Consider the following 18,797-nt stretch of genomic DNA (forward strand, 5'->3'; position numbering starts at 1 on the left):
GAGAAGATGGTAAAAGAGGTGGAGGTGTGGCATTGTTAGTCAAGGGCAGAATTACAGTTGCGGAAAATTCGTTGAGGATTCGTTGACTGAGGTAGTATGGGTTAAGATAAGAAACAGGAAAGGAAAGGTCACCCTGTTGGGAGTTTCCTACGGGCCTCCGAATAGTTCCAGAGATGGAGAGGAAAGGATAGCAAAGATTATTCTCGAAAGGAGCAAGAGTGACAGGGTAGTTGTTATGAGGGACTCCGACTTCCCAAATATTGACTGGGAATACAATAGTCAAGTACTTTAGGTGGGCCAGTTTTTGTCCATTGTGTGCAGGAAGGTTTTCTAATACAGTATGTAGCCATGCCAAAAAGGGGTGAGGCCACGTTAGATTTGGTACTGGGTAATGAACCCGGCCAGATGTTAGAATTGGAGGTAGGTGAGCACTTTGGTGATAATGACCACAATTCAGTAATATTTACTTAAGCAGTTGAAAGGGATAGGTATACACTGGAGGGCAAGAGGTACAGCAGGGTGGTGGTTGATGAGAAGTGTTTATCCTGGAGTTCAGTTACTACGTGTACTGCAAGGATCTGTTTTAGGTCCACTGCTGTTTGTAATTTTTATAAACGACCTGGATGAGGGCATAGAAGGATGGGTTAGTCCATTTGCGAATGAAACGAAGGTTGGTAGATTTGTGAATGGTGCTGAAGACACCAAGAATAGCTATATAAGAATCCTATTCATTGACTACAGTTCAGCCTTCAACACTATTATCCTCTCGAGACTGATTATTAAACTTAGAGATCTCAGACTAAACCCCACTCTCCGCAACTGGATCCTCACTTTCCTGACCCACAGGAAATAATGAGTGAAGATTGGGGACAATAGTCCATCCTCACTAATACTCAACACTCGAGCCCCCCCGCCCCCCAGGGATGCATACTCAGCCCCCTACTGTACTCACTGTATACCCATGATTGTATCGCCAAATACCAGACTAATGCCATTTACAAGTTTGCTGATGACACCACCATAGTCGGTCAAATATCAGATGGTGATGAGACAGACTACAGACAGGAGGTGGAAGACCTGGAAAATGGTACACTGAGAACAATCTAGCTGTCAATGCCGGCAAAATCAAGGAACTCATTATTGACTTTCGGTGGGATGTTACTCATGCCCCCCCTACACATTAACAGAGCAGTGAAACGAGTGGAGAGTGTCAAGCTCCTGGGAGTGGTCATCCACAACAAGCTTTTTTGGACTCTTCATGTGAACACACTGGTTATAAAGGCCCAACAATATCTCTTCTTCCTCAGACAGCTGAAGAAGTTTGGCATGATGGCAAATACCCTTGCCAACTTTTATAGTTGCACCATCGAGACCATTCTGTCTGGATGTATCACTACCTGGTACGACAACTGTACCATTCAAGGTCAGAGGCAGTTATAGAGTGTGGTGAACTCAGCCTGGACAATCACAAAGGCCAACCTCCCATCTATAGAATCCATTTACCAGGCTTGCTGTCAAGGAAAGGCCGCCAGCATTCTCAAAGATCCATCCCACCCTGGCAATGTTTTTCTACAACCTCTACCATCGGGGAGAAGGTACAGAAGCCTGAACACATGCTCCAGCTGGTTTCAAAACAGTTTCTACCCTACTGTTGTTAGAATACTGAAATGGACTCACAAACTCTTAAAATTCGCCTGTGTTTTTGTTTTTGCCACTGTTTACCTATTATTTACGATCTATGCTTCTTAACTCTGTGATTTGCCTGTATTGCTCACAAGACAAAGCTTTTCACTCTGCCGTAGTACATGTGACAATAAATTCAATTCAGTTCAGTTCAGTTCAGTTCAGTTCAGTATTTAGTAGGTTACAGATGGACATAAATAAGCTGCAGAGTTGGGCTGAGAGGTGGCAAATGGAGTTTAATGCAGAAAACGGTGAGGTGATTCACTTTGGAAGGAGGAACAGGAATGCAGAGTACTGGGCAAATGGTAAGATTCTATGTAGTGTAGATGAGCAGAGAGATCCTGGTGTCCATATACATAGATCCTTCAAAGTTGCCACCCAGGTTGATAGGCATAGCTGTGTTAGCTTTTATTACTAGAGGGAATGAGTTTTGGAACCATGAGGCCATGCTGCAGCTGTACAAAACTGTTGTGGTCGCACTTTGAGAATTGTCTGCAGTACTGGTCACCACATTATAGGAACAATGTGGAAGCTTTGGAAAGGGTTCAGAGGTGATTTACTTGGATGTTGCCTGGTATGGAAGGAAGGTCTTATGAGAAAAGGTTGAGGGACTTGAGGTTGTTATTAGAGAGAAGAAGGTTGAGGGGTTACTTAACTGAGACACATAAGATAATCAGAGGGTTAGATAGGGTGGACAGTGAGAGCCTTTTTCTGAGGATGGTGATGGATAGCATTGGGGGCATAGCTTCAAATTGAGGGGTGATAGATGTAGGACAAATGTCAGAGGTAGTTTCTTTACTCAGAGAGTAGTACGGGTGTGGAATGCACTGCCTGCAACAGTTGTAGCCTCGCCAACTTTGCAGGCATTTAAATGGTCATTGGATAGGCATTTGGGCGAGAATGGAACTGTGTAGGTTAGATGGGCTTCAGATTGGTTTCACAGGGCAGCACAACATTAAGGGCCGAAGGACCTGTACTGCGCTATAATGTTCTACGTTCAGACATTCTGTGGCCAACATCATAATGGTATATTGCGTCCTTGGGGCCAGGGTCTAGAATACCTCAGAGAGGTTGCAGAATATTCTCAAGCAGGAGGTCATTGTACACACTGGTAAAATGACATTGGGAGAGAAAGAACAAAGTTCTGAAAAGAGAATGTAGGAAATTAGGCAAGAGGTTAAAATCTAAGTCTTCAAGGGTAATATTATCTGTATGACCCCCAGTGCCACATGCTAGTGAGAATAGAAATAGGAGGATAGAGCAGGAAAATGCATGGCTGAGGATCTAGTGCCGTGATTTGCAATTTTGAGTCATTGGAATCTCTTCTGGGGTAGAGGTGACAGGTTGCACCTGAATTGGAAGGGGACTAATATACTGGTGGGGAGATTTGCTAATGCTACTTGGCAGGCTTTAAACTAGTTGGGTGGGGCGGGGGAGCGTGGGGGCAGAGATCCACAGGAAAAAAAAAGGTAAATCTGATACTGGTACACTTGAAAAGAAGAGTAAGTCAAATAGTCAAGGCAAGGCAGAGAACAAGGTACAACTGATAAATTAAACAGTATTTATTTCAACGCAAGATGCCTCACTGGTAAGGCAGATGAACTCAGGACATGGTTGGGAACATGGGATTGGGATATCATAGCTTTTATGGAAATGTGGTCAGGGGTGGGCAAGACTGGCAGCTTAATGTTCAGGGTATAGATGCTATAGGAAGGATAGAAAGGGGGGGGGTGCTGGAGAGAGGGAAATGTTGTGTTTTGGTTAGGGTTAATATTATGACTGTACTTAGGGAGGATATTCCTGGAATTATGTCTAATGAAGTTATTTGTTTGAAACTGAAAAATAAGAAAGGGATGGTCACCTTATTGGGATTGTACTGTAGACACCACCACCCCATCACCCCACCCCTCCCCCAACCCCATTGCCACCCCATAATCAGCTGGAAATTGAGAAGCAAATTTGTAAGGAGATCTAATATCTGTCAGCATAATAGGGTTGGGGATTTTAACTTTCCAAACATAGACTGGGAATGCCATAGTATTAAGGGCTTGGATGGAAATGATGGAGAAGAAAATTTTCTTATTCAGTGTGTGGATGTACCTATTAGAGAAGGAGCAATATTTGGCGGGGAATGAGACTGAGATGTCAGTGTGGGAGCAGTGACCATAATTCTATTAGTTTTAAAATAGTTATGGAGAAGAATAGACCTCATCTAAAAGTTAAAGTTCTAAGTTGGAGTAAGGCCAATATTGATGGCATCAGGCAAGAACTTTCAAAAGTTGATTGGGAGAGGGACAGTTAGAAAATAGGAGGCCTTCAAAAATGAGATAATCAGAGTCCAGAGACAATATGTTCCTCTTAGTGTGAAGGGCAAGGGTGGTATGTGTCGGGAATACTAGATGACTTAAAAAAATTGAGGCTCTAGTTCAAGAAAAAGAAAGAAGATATGTCAGGTATAGACAGCCAGGATTGAGTTAATCCCTCAAGGAGTATGAGGTATACTCAAGGGAAATCAGGAGGACAAAAAGGGAAAATGAGTAAGCTTTGGCAAAAAGTGTTAAGGAGAATCCAAAGAGATTTCACAAATACATTAAGGGCAAAAGTATAACCAGGGAGAGAATAAGAGTCCCTTAAAGATCAACAATGCTTCCTACATGTGGAACTGCAGCAGATGGGGGAGATACTAAACGAGTATTTTGTGTACGTATTTACTGTTGAGAAGGAAATGAAAGCTAGAGAGCCTGGTGAAATAATTAGTGATATCTCAAAAAGTGTCCATATTATAGAGGTGGTGTTACTGGATGTCTATAAATGCACAAAAGGTGGATAAATCCCCAGGACCTGATCAGATGTATCCCAAGACTTTGTGAAAAGCAAGGTAAAAGATTGCTGGGCCCTTTGCTGAGAAGTTTGTATCATCAAAAGCATGAGGTGGCAAAAGACTAGAGGATGACTAAATGTGGTGCCATTATTTCAGAAAGGTGGTAAGAAAAACCCAGGTGTGATGATGCTGCTCCTTTAACAAGGTTACTTTGTTCTTGGTTTTTTTTGGAGCATTCATAAATGAAGGGTTTTAGAGCCAATTTGATTATAGCTCACAGAAAGTGCCTCAGGCAAAAAACTTTTAAGTTTAAAAAACACACTTGTACAATGAAAGGGGAGTGGTCAGTTTTCCGAGCTCAGCTTTTCTCTGGTTTGGTTTTAGCAAGCAGAGTTTTGAAACTGCTGGACCCAAAGGAACAGATCCCTGCCAATCCTCCCTTTCTCTGACATTTCTCCTGTAAGACCCTGTGTTTGATTTTACCTTTTTTGCAAATTGGTATTTATGGTGATTGTTGCAAGTGTTATGACATGGGGTAAACCCTCTTAAGAGTCATAGAGATGTACAGCATGGAAACAGACCCTTTAGTCCAACCCGTCCACGCCGAAGAGATATCCCAACCCAATCTAGTCCCACCTGCCAGCACCCGGCCCATATCCCTCCAAGTCCTTCCTATTCATATACCCATCCAAATGCCTCTTAAATGTTGCAATTGTACCAGCCTCCAACACTTCCTATGGCAGCTCATTCCATACACGTACCACCCTCTGTGTGAAAAAGTTCCCCCTTGGGCCTCTTTTATATCTTTCCCCTCTCACCCTAAACCTATGCCCTATAGTCTGGACTCCCCCACCCCAGGGAAAAGACTTTGTCTATTTATCCTATCTATGCCCCTCATAATTTTGTAAACCTCTATAAGGTTACCCCTCAGCCTCCGATGCTCCAGGGAAAACAGACCCAGTCTGTTCAGCCTCTCCCCATAGCTCAAATCCTCCAATCTTGGCAACATCCTTGTAAATCTTTTCAGTACCCTTTCAAGTTTCACAACATCTTTCCGACAGGAAGGAGACCAGAATGGAATGCAATATTCCAACAGTGGCCTAACCAATGTCCTGTACAGTCGCAACATGACCTCCCAACTCCTGTACTCAATACTCTGACCAATAAAGGATAGCATACCAAACGCCTTCTTCACTATCCTACCGACCTGCAACGCCACTTTCAAGGAGCTATGAACCTGCACTCCAAGGTCTCTTTGTTCAGCAACATCCCTAGGACTTTACCATTAAATGTATAAGTCCTGCTAAGAGTTGCTTTCCCAACATGCAGCTCCTTGCATTTATCTGTATTAAACTCCATCTGCCACTTCTCAGCCCACTGACCCATCTGGTCCAGATCCTGTTATAATCTAAGGTAACCCTCTTCGCTTAATTTAAAACTAGCAACAGAAAAGATTTATCTCGTGCAGTAATCTGTAAAGGTTTGAGTGGCCAAGGACTATTTAAAGTAAAAATTAACGGCTCTATTTCTTAAAATATAACAGAGAATAATTAACTAACAACTGTTTACTACCCCTTACTCTAAACTTTCTGTTACCTTTCCTCCTATAATACTAGTTCGATAAAACTCCCAATTACAATTTACAAGACTTCTTATCTCAAAATCAGGCAACTTTCATTCTTCAATTCGGATCTTCCTGTATCTTTTCTTCTTAGGAATTTCTGCAGCACAGGTAACTGATCGAAAAGGTACCCCTTTTAGAGTCTTATTTTTCAGGTAGTCATTTTACATGCTAGGTTTGTCAGTTCTCCTCTCAACTGTTCAATTTTCCCTGGTCTTATATCCCAGAGCATCGGATTGTGTCAGTGGCTTTTCAGATTATCAATATATTCAATTCAAACTTGATTGGAATTTGGTAATTTTCGTGGTATAATTTGAAGTGATTGGCCGAATTCAAATTTGTTTTTGTCTCTAGACAACGAGCTAATGGAGTTACATTGTGATACATTTTTGCCTTATTGAGAACACTTGGTGCAGTGTCCTGTAGTTCTGCTGCTTTTAACTCTCTTAAAATGCACCCACATCTTCATAACACATGTTGAGGAACAGTATCATTAGGTTGGGATAATCTGTTGAGTTTTCAGATAGGTTAAACTATTCTATATTCTGTTCTCTTTTGTTTGTGTTTCATTTAGTAATCTAGCAAATAAATTCTGTTATGTTTAAAACTAAGTATTTGGGCCAGCTACATCACTCATGGAATATCCACTTTACACCTGCTTCGGGTCCAGGCTACTTTCTTGAAGTGTTTTGAGAGGGTTTGGCCTGGTCCATAATACAGGGAACTGTAGACCAGTGAGCCTGACATCAATGGTTGGTAAATTCTTGCAGGGGGTCTGAGGGACAGGATTTACACGTATTTGGAAAGGCAAGAACTGGTAAGGGATTGTCAACATAGCTTTGTGCATGGGAAATTGTGTCTCACTAACTTGTTTTTTGAAGTGACAAACAAGATTGATGAACGCAGAGCAATGGATGTTGTCCATACGGACTTCAGTCAGGTGTTCAGCAAGGTTCTGCATGGTAGGCTAGTTAGCAAAGTTAAACAACATGCAATCCATGGAGAGCTAGCTATTTGGATACAAAATTGGCTGGAAGGTGGGAGCTAGAGGGTGATTGTGGAGTTTTGGTTTTCAGACTGGAGGCCTGTGACCTAAGGATCGGTGCTGGGTCCACTGCTTTTTGTCATTTATATAAATGATTTGGATGTGAATAAGTTATCAGATGATACCAAAATTATTGGTAAAGTGGTTAATAAAGAAGGCTACTTTAGAGTACAAATGGGCCTAAGAGTGCAGGTGCAGTTTAGTTTAGATAAATGCGAGGCGTTGAATTTTGGTAAGGCAAATAAAGGTAGGACTTATCCATGATGCTAGGGTCCTGGGGAACTTTGTCGAACAAAGAGACCTTGTGGTGCAACTTTATATTCCTTGTAAGTGGAGTCATGGGTAGACAGGGTCGTGAAGGTGTTTGGTATGCTTGCCTTTATTACTCAGAACATTAAGTGTAGGGATTGGGGTGTCATGTTGTGGCTGGACAGGACATTGGTTAGGCCTCTTTTTGAATACTGTATTCAATCCTGGTCTCCCTGCCCTCAGAAAGAAGTTGTGAAACTTGAAAGGGTTCAGAAAAGATTGACAAGATGTTGCCAGGGTTGGAGGGCTTGAGTTATAGGGAGAGGCTGAATAGGCTGGGGCTATTTTCACTAGCGCATTGGAGCCTGAGGGTGAACCAGGCTGATCTTACAGAGGGGCATGAAAACAGTGAATCCAAAACTAGCAGACATAGGATGAAGACAAGACGGGAAAGATTTTAAAGTGATCTAAGTGCAATATTTTCAGACAAAGGGTAGTGATTGTATGGAATGAGCTGCCGGAGGAAGTGGTGGAGGCTGGCAAATTAAAATTAAAAAGGCAACTGAATAGATATATGCATAGGAAAGGTTTAGAGGGATATGGGCCAAATGCTGGCAAATGGGACTATATTAATTTAAGATATCTGGTCAGCATGGAGGAGTTGAACCAAAGGATCTGCTTGTTACACAATACACAGCTACCTAAGCTCTGAACTCTTGAAATAACCTCAATACAACCTCTTTCCCCTCCTTTAAGGCCTAACACTTGGAAAATAAAGTTTGGTCATCTGTCAAACATTTTCTTCTTTGGTTCATTGAAACATGTTTGAATGATAAGGCTTATTGAAGCACCTTGGGATGTTTAACTTTATCGTCAGGAAGACTTCAGGTTGTGAAAGCCTCAATATAAATTTCCTTCTTTTCAGATTGAAGGCGTTATTGATTCATCTCAGATTTTTTGGCCAATATGAGTATCCAACCCAGTAGCAAAAGATGTCAGTTGGACTAAGACTGCACTGACATCATTTATCATGCATAAATATTTACTTGATATTACAGCAACATAATTTAATATAGGTTTTTAAAAAGTTTCCTATTCAATTTTCTTCCCACCTCCCTTCAATGAGTTCTGAGTTTTAACTTGAGTTAAAGATGTCCATTATTCTTCTCTATCTTGCTTATTCTTCATCTCATGATAGTAGGTTGTTCAAACTAGGCCATTCCCATTCCACAATTGGAATGTAGATTATGTATATTAATCTAATAAAAGCCACTTTCAAAATTACCAACTATATATATGTATGATTAAAGCAGCAGTTTGCTGTCGAAACATAATTGACTTCAAAGAAATTGAAACAAACGAGGTCATGTTTTGGAGAAGACTAGACTGAGGGATATTTCAAGAGCTCGCAAATCCTACATGATGCAACTGGTCGTGCACTGGGTTACTCAGATGAGCAGCTCTGAATTTAAGTACATGGAACGGTACAGCTTTCATTTATTTTTAAGGCTATTCGATTGAAATGGAGGAAAATGATTCAAAACTGCTTTTTAAATCACGTGAAAATAGAAAAAATACAACCGAAATTTAGGATTAAAACGTTCGCCTATAAAAACAAAATATTTAGCTGCTAGAAGCCTGTAACTACTAACGCAAATCCTATCCCCAGTTTGACTTGAGATTAGAAATTACTGGGAAAGGAGAAATTCAGAGGGCTTAAAAAGTAGCTAAAAACAAGATTAATTCTGCATAACTACAAGCATTTTTTTAAAAAAACACACATAAAAGGTTGAAACGCGAGCAATACCCAATCTAACACTTGCACCATCCAAATTTATCCCTACTTCCTTCCGAACACTCCCACATACATACACCTGTATTGTACTATGGATATTGTAGTTCCCTCATTCACCCACTTTCAACACTAAACTTTTGATAGAACTACAGATACCGTGGTGCATTGCGCTGCCACTCGCCTCAAGCATGCGTCCTACCTCAGCTGTCTAAGAGGTGCCTCCTACTTCCCCACCACCCCACACGCAGGGGCTGGGAGGGGCCTGGTGCCGTTGGTCGCCATACTGCGATCGGCCGGAGTTTCGGGCGCTACGGGGGTAAGTGTGTGTTTTCCCCCCTTCTTCTCATTAACTCGCTTCAGCGTGGTGTTGCTCAGGCTCTGAAATGGCGGCGAAGCGGGGGAGGGTCCGGAATGAGAGTCGTGCAGGCGGGTTTATTGGGCGCGGTGCGCACATGACAATGCGGTGTGAGGCGGCCGACGTGCCTGCCCGAGCGGGCGGACGGGGGAGGTGGGGGGTTCGGGCCTGGCTTGGTCAGGGGGCTGGCGCTGGAAATGGAAGAAAAAAAGGCAGCGATATTTTTAGGCTTAATAATGGCGGCATAGACCTGGGTCGGGAATCTACACGCAGTGATCTATTCCCAGAGTCGAGTTGAGAGAAGGACAAGCGGGCGGCCAGGAACAGGCTGCTGCTGGCGGTAATGACGCTGCGCTTTTCGCTGTTAGATTTGAATTTTTTTAAAAAAAGAACCTGACGAATGTGAGCCAACGACCTCGCGCCTCCCTTGTGGCTCCATCAGAGCGAGAAAGTGATTTAGAAGTTAGCCTCGGTTCACTTCAGTCCTCAATTTACCGACCCTTCACACTGGAATACCGCTCTTTCCTCTGAAGGAGATCAATTTAGACTATTCTATCTGCTCACCCGGTTTGGCGGGACTGTCGGATCCTTCAGTCTCATCCCTAGTTCTCTTCAGCAACCCCTCCCCGTTAAAGGCTGCTGTTTGTTAGGCCAATTAAAAACTAATACTGATTAGTCTGCAGATTTTTTTTATTGCAAGAGCTTTGGTTTTTTTTCTTCTCTCAGGAGAAAGTGAGGACCGGAGATCAGAGTGTTGCTGGAAAAGCACAGCAGGTCAGGCAGCATCGAGGAGCAGGCGAGTCAACGTTACGGGCATAAGCCCTTCATCAGGAATGATGGTCCTCGGGTGCTGCCTGGAACGGCAGTGTTTTTCCAGCACGACACTTCGGCTTTTTCCCCCCTCAGTACGATCCCATTGCTGCAAGAAGTTATTCATAAGCTCATCGGCTGCCGAAGAATTTTCACCTTCTCGTGTCGGAACAAACGATCGTGTTTATGTTTCGTTTCATTTTAAAATACTATGCATTAAGGTACTATGAATGTACTTTAATGCTGAGGGTTCTGTGCGCGTTTTGTTATTCCGGTTATCGACACTTCACCTGAAGTCTCCAGTAAACTTGGAGAAATGAGGCATGTGTGAATATCTGTAGTTGCACCCCTTGATCTTCGGAAGTTTTATGCCGCTCAATCTGTCACTTTTTTCAGGATTGTTTGTTGGAGGACCACCGTCAAGACTAAACAATTTCCGGAGAAGAACAATAACTTATCCATTTTGATCTTAGTGTAAATTCAACTTGATAAGTTGAAAAACAATTTAACTAAATTAGTTAATTGAAGTAACTTTTATTTGGCTGCCACTTTTTTTCTCAGTACTCAAAACTAAGACAAAATCAAATGAGGGCATTATCAGTGAACTTATCCAATTGGCTTTACATTTTGTTTCAGGTTGTTTCAAATTACAATATTATCTCCCAACAGCTACTTTCTGTATAGGCATATAGTACATGTAGAAACAAAGATTTTTGTCTTTGTGAAATATTTTTCTGACATTTAGCATAAGTTTTCCTTTTAGCAGTTTTATCACTGTCTGCATTTTGCTCTAGTATCAACTACACTAAAATTTGTAACTGGGAGGTTAATACTTTGGGGGGGTATGGGTTAATTTTGCATGGCATATGCATAAGGCTGAGATATCAAAGATAAAAATGGATGCATACAAGGTCAGAAGTTAGAGTTGGAGTAGATAGTCAGCTTCAGCAAATTTGAAGCAGAGTTTGGAGCTCATGTACATAAATGCTTGCAGTGCCCCTCTGTGAGGAAACTTGTCCTGTTTTCAAATTCTGTGTAATAATGTTAAGTGAAAAACCTTTTTGGATGGATTCTCCAATAGAGATAATAGTATTTCCCTATTCACCATCGTGGCTGGCATTTGTTGCCCATCTCTAATTGACCTGCAGTAACAGGAATGCTTGGAGTTGGAGTTCCCATGGAGCTGCTGGACTGCTGTATAGCTTGCAGCAGAGAGTGTGTGACAGTCCCCACCTCAGGGATTCACTGATTCTGGTCCAAGGTGGCAACAGAGGATGCTCTAGCCAGAGTTCCTCCGTTCCATCTTTCCTTACCTTTTCTTCCTCTTTTCAATCTTCTAACTTTTCAGGCTTACTCTGAGGGGAATGGAGGTGGTGACTCCCAGACTGGAGGCTGGTGCTGGGAGACTTGTGTGGGGAGACAAGTCCTAACTGGAGGCCCCACTGCAGGGAAGCAAGGTCTCGAGTTTTGAAGCCTGGCTTGGTCTGGAGACTTTGCCTGGTACAGTCTGGAGGTTAGGTGCTGGTGTGGACCTTGTGAAATGGAATGCATTTCATGTCTTTTTTTTCGTATGCTGGACTTTTATTATTCTTTCAAGTTTGTACCAAACACTAGTATCCATACCTAGGTATCTTGTACCTGAGATGGCAATATAAGTGGTGACATTGCAAACCTTTCACTGCATTCATTTGAGTGTATGTGACAATAAAGGTAATTGTAATTGTAATTCTAAGCATGGGTGTGAGAGGAAAGATATGAGAGAGTCCTAAGGGGCACCTTTTTCACGCAGAAGGTGGCATGTGTATGGAATGAGCTGCCAGAGGAAGTGGAGGCTAGTACAATTGCAACATTTAAAAGGCATCTGGATGGGTATATGAAAAGGAAGGGTTTGGAGGGATATGGGCTGGTTGCTGGCAGGTGAGACTAGATTGGGTTGGGATATCTGGTCGGCATGGGTGCGTTGGGACTGAAGGGTCTGTTTCTGTGCTGTATATCTCTGACTTAATAACAGGTTATTTATTATGACCTAATTCAGACTGGAGTAGTAACTGAAAAGTACAAAAATGTGCTGGATGAGTTGTATTGAATATTCAGTTCAGTGAGGAAGAAAGTGGTGTTGGATCTAGATCTGAAGAATTAAGTACAACATGTATCAATAGGAAAGCATTCGCGAAGCAGTAATCATAACATTAGGTGTAGAGTAGAACATTACAGTGCAATTCAGGCCCTTTGGTCCTCGATGTTGCACCAACTGTGAAACCAATCTGAAGCCCATCAAACCTACACTTCCATTTTTATTCATGTGTATCCAATGACTGTTTAAATGCTCTTAAAGTTGGTCAGTCTACTACTGAGTAAAGAAACTATGTCAGATATCTGACCTATATCTTTCACCCCCCAATTTAAAGCTATGCCCCATCATGCTAGCCATCACCATCCTTGGAAAAAGGCTGTCATTGTCCACCCTATCTAACCCTCTGATTATCTTACATGTCTCAATTAAGTCACCCCTCAACCTTCTCATCTCCAATAAAAACAGCCTCAAGTCCTTCAGCCTTTCCTCGTAAGACATTCCAAACCAGGCAACATCCTAGTAAATCTCCTCTGAATCCTTTCCAAAGCTTCCACATCCTTCCCATAATATGGTGACCAAAAGTGTACGCAATACTCCAAGTGCAAAGTTTTGTACAGCTGCAGCATGACCTCATGGTTCTGAAACTTGATCCCTGTATTAATAAAAGCTAACCCACCAAATGCCACCTTAAAACCCTATCAATCCGGGTGGCAACTTTCAGTGTTCTATGTACATGGACACACAGGTCGCTCTACTCATCTACGTGACCAAAATCTTCGCATTAGCCTAGTACTCTGCATTGTTGTTGCTCCTTCCAAAGTGAATCACCTCAAGGTTTTCCGCATTAAACTCTATTTGCCACCTCTCAGTCCCTCTGTATCCTGCAACATCCTTCTGTACTATCCACAACTCTACCGACCTTAGTGTAATCTGTAAGTTTACTAACCCATTCTTCTCCGCCCTCATCCTTGTCGTTTATAAAAATAACAAACAGCAGTGGACCCAAAGTAGATCTTTGTGGTACACCATTTGTAACTGAACTCCGGGACGAGCATTTCCTGATGAAGGGCTTTTGTCCGAAACGTCGATTTTCTTGCTCCTTGGATGCTGCCTGACCTGTGCATTTCCAGCACCACTCTATTCTAAACCCCAATTTCCCATCATACAGTCATCCCCTGTCTTCCAGCTGGCCAGTTTCTGATCGAAACTGTGAAAACAACCTCAATCCCATGCCTCCATATTTTGTGCAATAACCTACCATGGCGAACCTTATCAAATGACTTAGTGAAATCTGTAATTTATAGGAAAGGATAAAGTTCCATTACTTAAAAAAAATACTTAGCTGGAGGAGGTCTAACTTTGCATTGGAAAAGGAACTGGCCCAGGTGAATTGAAATCAAAATTTGATGGGAAAATCATTAATTGAACAATAGCAATCCTTCAAAGGGGCTCCAGTTCAGACACAACGACATCTCCGTGAGGAAGAAAGGAAAGACACAAGTCCCTAGTTTTTGCAGATATGGAGGTATAAATGAAATAGAAAAAGGGACTTGTGACAAGCCTAAGCTGCTTAATGCAATAGACAACTAAGCTGAATATTGAATTAAAGGGATGATCAATAAACAGGGAACAAATATAGAGGGAGTGGAATGGAATTGATTGAAACACTCCCCTAAAGAACAGGGATAGTGGCTGAATGGCTGCCTCCTGTGCTGTGGTTCTTGTAGCCATTGTAGATTCAGTATTGGGTCTTTTGCTGTACTGATATACAATGGTGACTTGATACAAAAATCTAAACATGCCATTCCAAATTGAAAAAATTAAACAGAATCACTGAAATCTGAAATAAATAGAAACTGCTGAAGAAACTCACAAGGTCTGGCATCTGTGAAGTGAAAGCAGAGTAAACATTTCAAGTCCAGTGCCTTGATGGTTCTGTTTTGTGTTAAATTGAACATGGGGTGGCTTTTTTTTTAAGGTTCCCTACAGTGTGGAAATAGGCTGTTTGGCCCAACCAGTGCACACCGACCCTCAGAGTAACCACCCAGAACCATTTCCCTCTGACTAATGCACTTAACGCTATGGGCAGTTAAGCATGTCCAATTCACCTGTGCAATCTTTGTGACTGTGGGAGGAAATCTGAGCACCTGGAGGAAACGCACACAGACACTGGGAGAACATGCAAACTCCACACAGTCACCTGAGACAGGAATTGAACCCGGATCTCTGGTGCTGTAGGACAGCAGTGCTGCCAGGCAGAACATTTGGATACCAATAAAAAGGAAATGGATAAAATTTGGACTGAAATTTGGTGCTTCCTGAGCATTCACATTGTTAATCACAATCAGGTCCTCCTCTATCGTAATATGTACTTGACACATGCAATCTTAGGCTAGTATACACTATCTTGTATTTGCCTGTTCTGTCTCTGATTTAGCTTATCAAAACTTTTATGCTTCTCCCTTTATTTTGATGTTCGGCCCTCTTGCTGACTTCCTTGACATGTCACATGTGCCTTTGTAGGTAAAACATTTCACTGAACTAGAAAGTTATGGATGAAGTGTCGTACCAGAGACTTAGTTTCGAGCCAAGACTCTGTGCTTATAAGAATAGAGGGAGTTGAGTCGTTTTCTTGCAAGTGTCAGAATTTGGAATATTGCCCACAAGATCTGGTAAATTGAATCCAGATTCAGAAAATATAACTGATAAATAATGGTCAATAATTAATGTAAACATTTGTCAGGATAAATCAGAAAAGTGAATATCTCTGGCCTGGTTGTTCCCTATATTGGTCATCTTCTACAAGTGTGCTTTGTCAATTCTGGCATCTCACTTTTCATAATTCCACTGATGTCTGCACCTCCACTCCCCAGATCCTGGGCTTTGGATTTCTATCCACTAACCTTTTTCTCTTGTCTACTTCCCTCTTCAAATGCCATATAACTGAGATTTCAATCACTTGTTCCATTATTTGGCTCCACGTCAGATTCTGTGAGATAATGTAGTTTGCAGACTGGGGCCTTGAGTATTTCTGTGGTCTATAAAATAATGAAATGCAAGGCTGTAATGGAGTAAGGCCACCATGTGCAGTGTAGAGTCAGCTGGCTGTCACCGTGGAGGGAAGCATGAAGGGATAGAGGCTGCAGTCTGAAGCAAATGTGCACCTGGCTGATCTTGAAGTAAAAGGCAATTGGTGTAAGGTCATGCAGATTAGAGAATTAAACATGGCACACATGGTCATAGAGGAAGAAGCTGCTTTGATTATTTAGCACTAATATCTGTCCTTGCGAAAGAAGGAGCTGTTTCTTTGACATTCGATCCACCTTTTAAAAAGATAGACAATATGCAAAAAGATGAAGAGTACTGGTGATGAAGCATGACAGAAGTAGTAGGAAAGATCTTGAGTCTGAAGGTTAGGAAGCAAAATCTATATGAGCTGAGATTAGGAAAAATGACAGCCAGGAAATACTGTTGGGATTAAGTTTTAGGCTTCCTCAACATCGTTGAACCAGAAGTATTTGGGATTTGCAGTAAAGGCATATACATTGGACAAATCAACTTGGCAAAGATGATCTTGATGAATTTGCAAAATTCCTTTGACTGTTTCCTGGTGAAATAATTGATGTAGCCAAAAAGAATAAAGTTCTGAAATGCCCCTCGATCCAATTTAGATCACGCTATGCATACTGTGTTACAATCAGTGGTCTAAATGTTGAGTCCTCCAAGCTCCTCCCTATGCTAAGCAGCATGACATTTCCGAAGCTTGTGATGTCGCATTTCCTGTCATAGAAGGAGCTAGTGGACAAATTGAATGTGTTGAGTGAAAGAAGCATTATTGAGAATACTTCATTTAAATTGTCGGGTGAGGTTTTGCAGAGATATAACAACAATGAAGGTTGCATCCAAACTAGTCCACTGGAGAACATGCTTTGCAGTCACGTGCAGGAAACATCAGGCACAGGATTCTCAGGCTATAGTTTGTAATTGCAGAAAAATATAGCAAACATATTTTCACTTATTGATTCATATTTCTTTGGACTAATGTGCCAGCTTCATGATTTCTTAGCTCTTGGGCAATGAAATCCATGCAGGGGATCTGAGGATGAATGTGCTTTTAATATTTATTCAGACACAATTTTTTTATGTAATGTACAAGCATTTCAACCTGTTTTTGAAGAGACTGAGCAAGTTCTTAGCAGATCTGATAAAATCTATGGAGAGAGAAACGGCATGTTTTGTTCCAAGTAAATAGCTGTTCACGAGAACTGTTTAATCATGATCTCTTTGTCCTGTCATCTTGATTTGCTTTTTTAAATCTATCCCATTGTTAATGAGAATCTTGGCTCTTCATGAGTACCATATAATGGAATACTGTTCTGCATTCTTCCCTGAGTCTATTACTTTTGAGATCACTTCATCATTGAACAGGACAGCACAGGAACAGGCTCCTTACTGTGGCGCACTGTGTGTGCCAACCATGATACTATTTTAAACTAATTCCATCTGGTCCATATCCCTATATTCACTGGGTTTTCATGTATCTATCTAAACACCTCATATCAGATCTGTGGCAATGCATTCCAGGCACCCATTACCATGTGTTTGTATACTTATGTGTATATTTTTTAAAAATTACTGTATATACTCGTGTAGGTCGAATTTTGGAGAAGGTTTTTTTTAAAAGCTGAAATTAGGGGTTGACGAATACATGAGGTGTTGTTTTTGAGGGGATGAAATTCATGCTTGGTATGAGTCAAAAAATGGACATACAAGAGCCAGATGTCAATATAAAATAAACAACAAAAGGAAAAATAATTATGGCCATTATTGAATGTTTATCTACAGAATAACTGACTCCATTCTGCCTGCTACGGTAGAATGGTATAGTAGAACTAGGGTCGATGTATACATTAGATATATGGGACATAAGATTTTTGGCTGAATGTAAGGGTTGGCTTATACATGTCATCAACCTATATAATGAGTATATATGGTACTAGCACATCTTCAAACTTTCCCATTTGCACCTTAATCTGTGCCGTCTAGCATTTACCATTTTCACTTTGGGAAAGAGACCCTGACTATCCCACATCATAATTTTATATGCTTATATCAGGTTGCCCCTCAGCCTCCACTCAAGCCCAAACAATCCAAGCTTGTCCAGCCTCTCCTTACAGCTAATATGCTCCATTTGAGGCAACATTCTTGTATACCTCTTTTGCACACTCTCCAAAGCCTCCATTTTATTCGTATAGTGTGCCTGTACTACACGCAGTATTCCACATATAGCTTGACTACTTCTATACCTCAGTGAAGATGAGCATAATGTATTCCTTATTTACCACTTGTTTCTGCTTTCAGTGAGCTATGGATTTGGCTGACAAGAATTCTGTATATCAGTGCTCCTAAGAGTCCAGGCATTTGTGGCATACTTAACTTTTGCATTTGACCTCCCAAAATGCATCACCTCGGATTTGACTCCATCTGCCATTTCTCCGCCAAACTTTTCAGCCAATGTTTATTCTGCTGCACCCTTTGACAACCTTGCTCACTATCCATAACCACCAATTTCATGTAAACTTAATAAGGCCACCTACATTTTTATCCAAATCATTTACATATAAATCACAAACAATAGATTACAGAACACCATTGCTCATAGACCTTCAGTCAGAAAAGCACTCTTTCTTTCACAACTACTGTTTGGTCTTCTATGGTCAAGCCAATTTTGTATCCAACTTGCCAACTCACCATGTATTCCATGTGATTTGGTCTGCTGGACAAGTTTGCCACAAGGCACGTTACCAATGGCCAAATTTGAGATACAATACCTCCCCTGCATAAAACCGTTCTGACTTTCCCATATCAGTCTATTCTTGTACAAATGCAAGTAAATCCTGTCCTTAGAAATCTTCTCCTTTTCCATATTCTTTTACTTACTACAGGTGTAAAGCTCACTGGCCTATAATTTCCTGCATTATCCCTATTTCCCTTAAAGGAACAACAGTGGCTTATTCTTCTCATCTGGGACCTTGCCTTTGGCTAAAGAGGATAAAAAAGTCTCAATACCTAGCAATTCCCTTCTTGTCCTCAGTATCTTGGAGTCAGGCCCTAGGGGCTTATCTACCTTTTTTAATGTTCTTCAGGACAACCAATACCACCACTACAGTATTAACATGCCCTAGAGTATTATCAAACCCCTGTCTAAGCTTACCATCATTTATATCTTTCTCCTTGATGACTGTCACTGACCACACTGAATTCATTTGGCTATACACACATTTCCTACTTTGTCTTTGAGTGGAACTACCCTTCCCCAAGTTAACCTATTGCTCCTAATGTAC

At 41.5% G+C, this 18,797-nt stretch overlaps 1 protein-coding gene and 1 long non-coding RNA gene across 3 annotated transcripts in view; one reads left to right on the forward strand and one right to left on the reverse strand.

The window, feature by feature from the left end:
* LOC132823980 (uncharacterized) overlaps nucleotides 1-9,902 on the reverse strand; it is a 66,290-nt gene extending 56,388 nt beyond the window's left edge. Inside the window, exon 1 of the long non-coding RNA XR_009645617.1 lies at nucleotides 9,820-9,902. This is a non-coding gene — a long non-coding RNA (uncharacterized LOC132823980). The remainder of the gene's footprint in view (nucleotides 1-9,819) is intronic.
* nutf2 (nuclear transport factor 2) overlaps nucleotides 9,427-18,797 on the forward strand; it is a 51,233-nt gene continuing 41,862 nt past the window's right edge. Inside the window, exon 1 of one of the 2 annotated variants that reach the window (XM_060838171.1) lies at nucleotides 9,427-9,530. The gene's annotated coding sequence lies outside the window, so the exon portion shown is untranslated. Of the gene's footprint in view, nucleotides 9,531-9,756; nucleotides 9,910-18,797 lie in introns of those variants that run through there. The other variant, XM_060838172.1, reaches the window with a different exon arrangement.

Source organism: Hemiscyllium ocellatum, chromosome 17 (assembly GCF_020745735.1).
Source record: "Hemiscyllium ocellatum isolate sHemOce1 chromosome 17, sHemOce1.pat.X.cur, whole genome shotgun sequence".
Lineage (NCBI taxonomy): Eukaryota > Metazoa > Chordata > Chondrichthyes > Orectolobiformes > Hemiscylliidae > Hemiscyllium > Hemiscyllium ocellatum.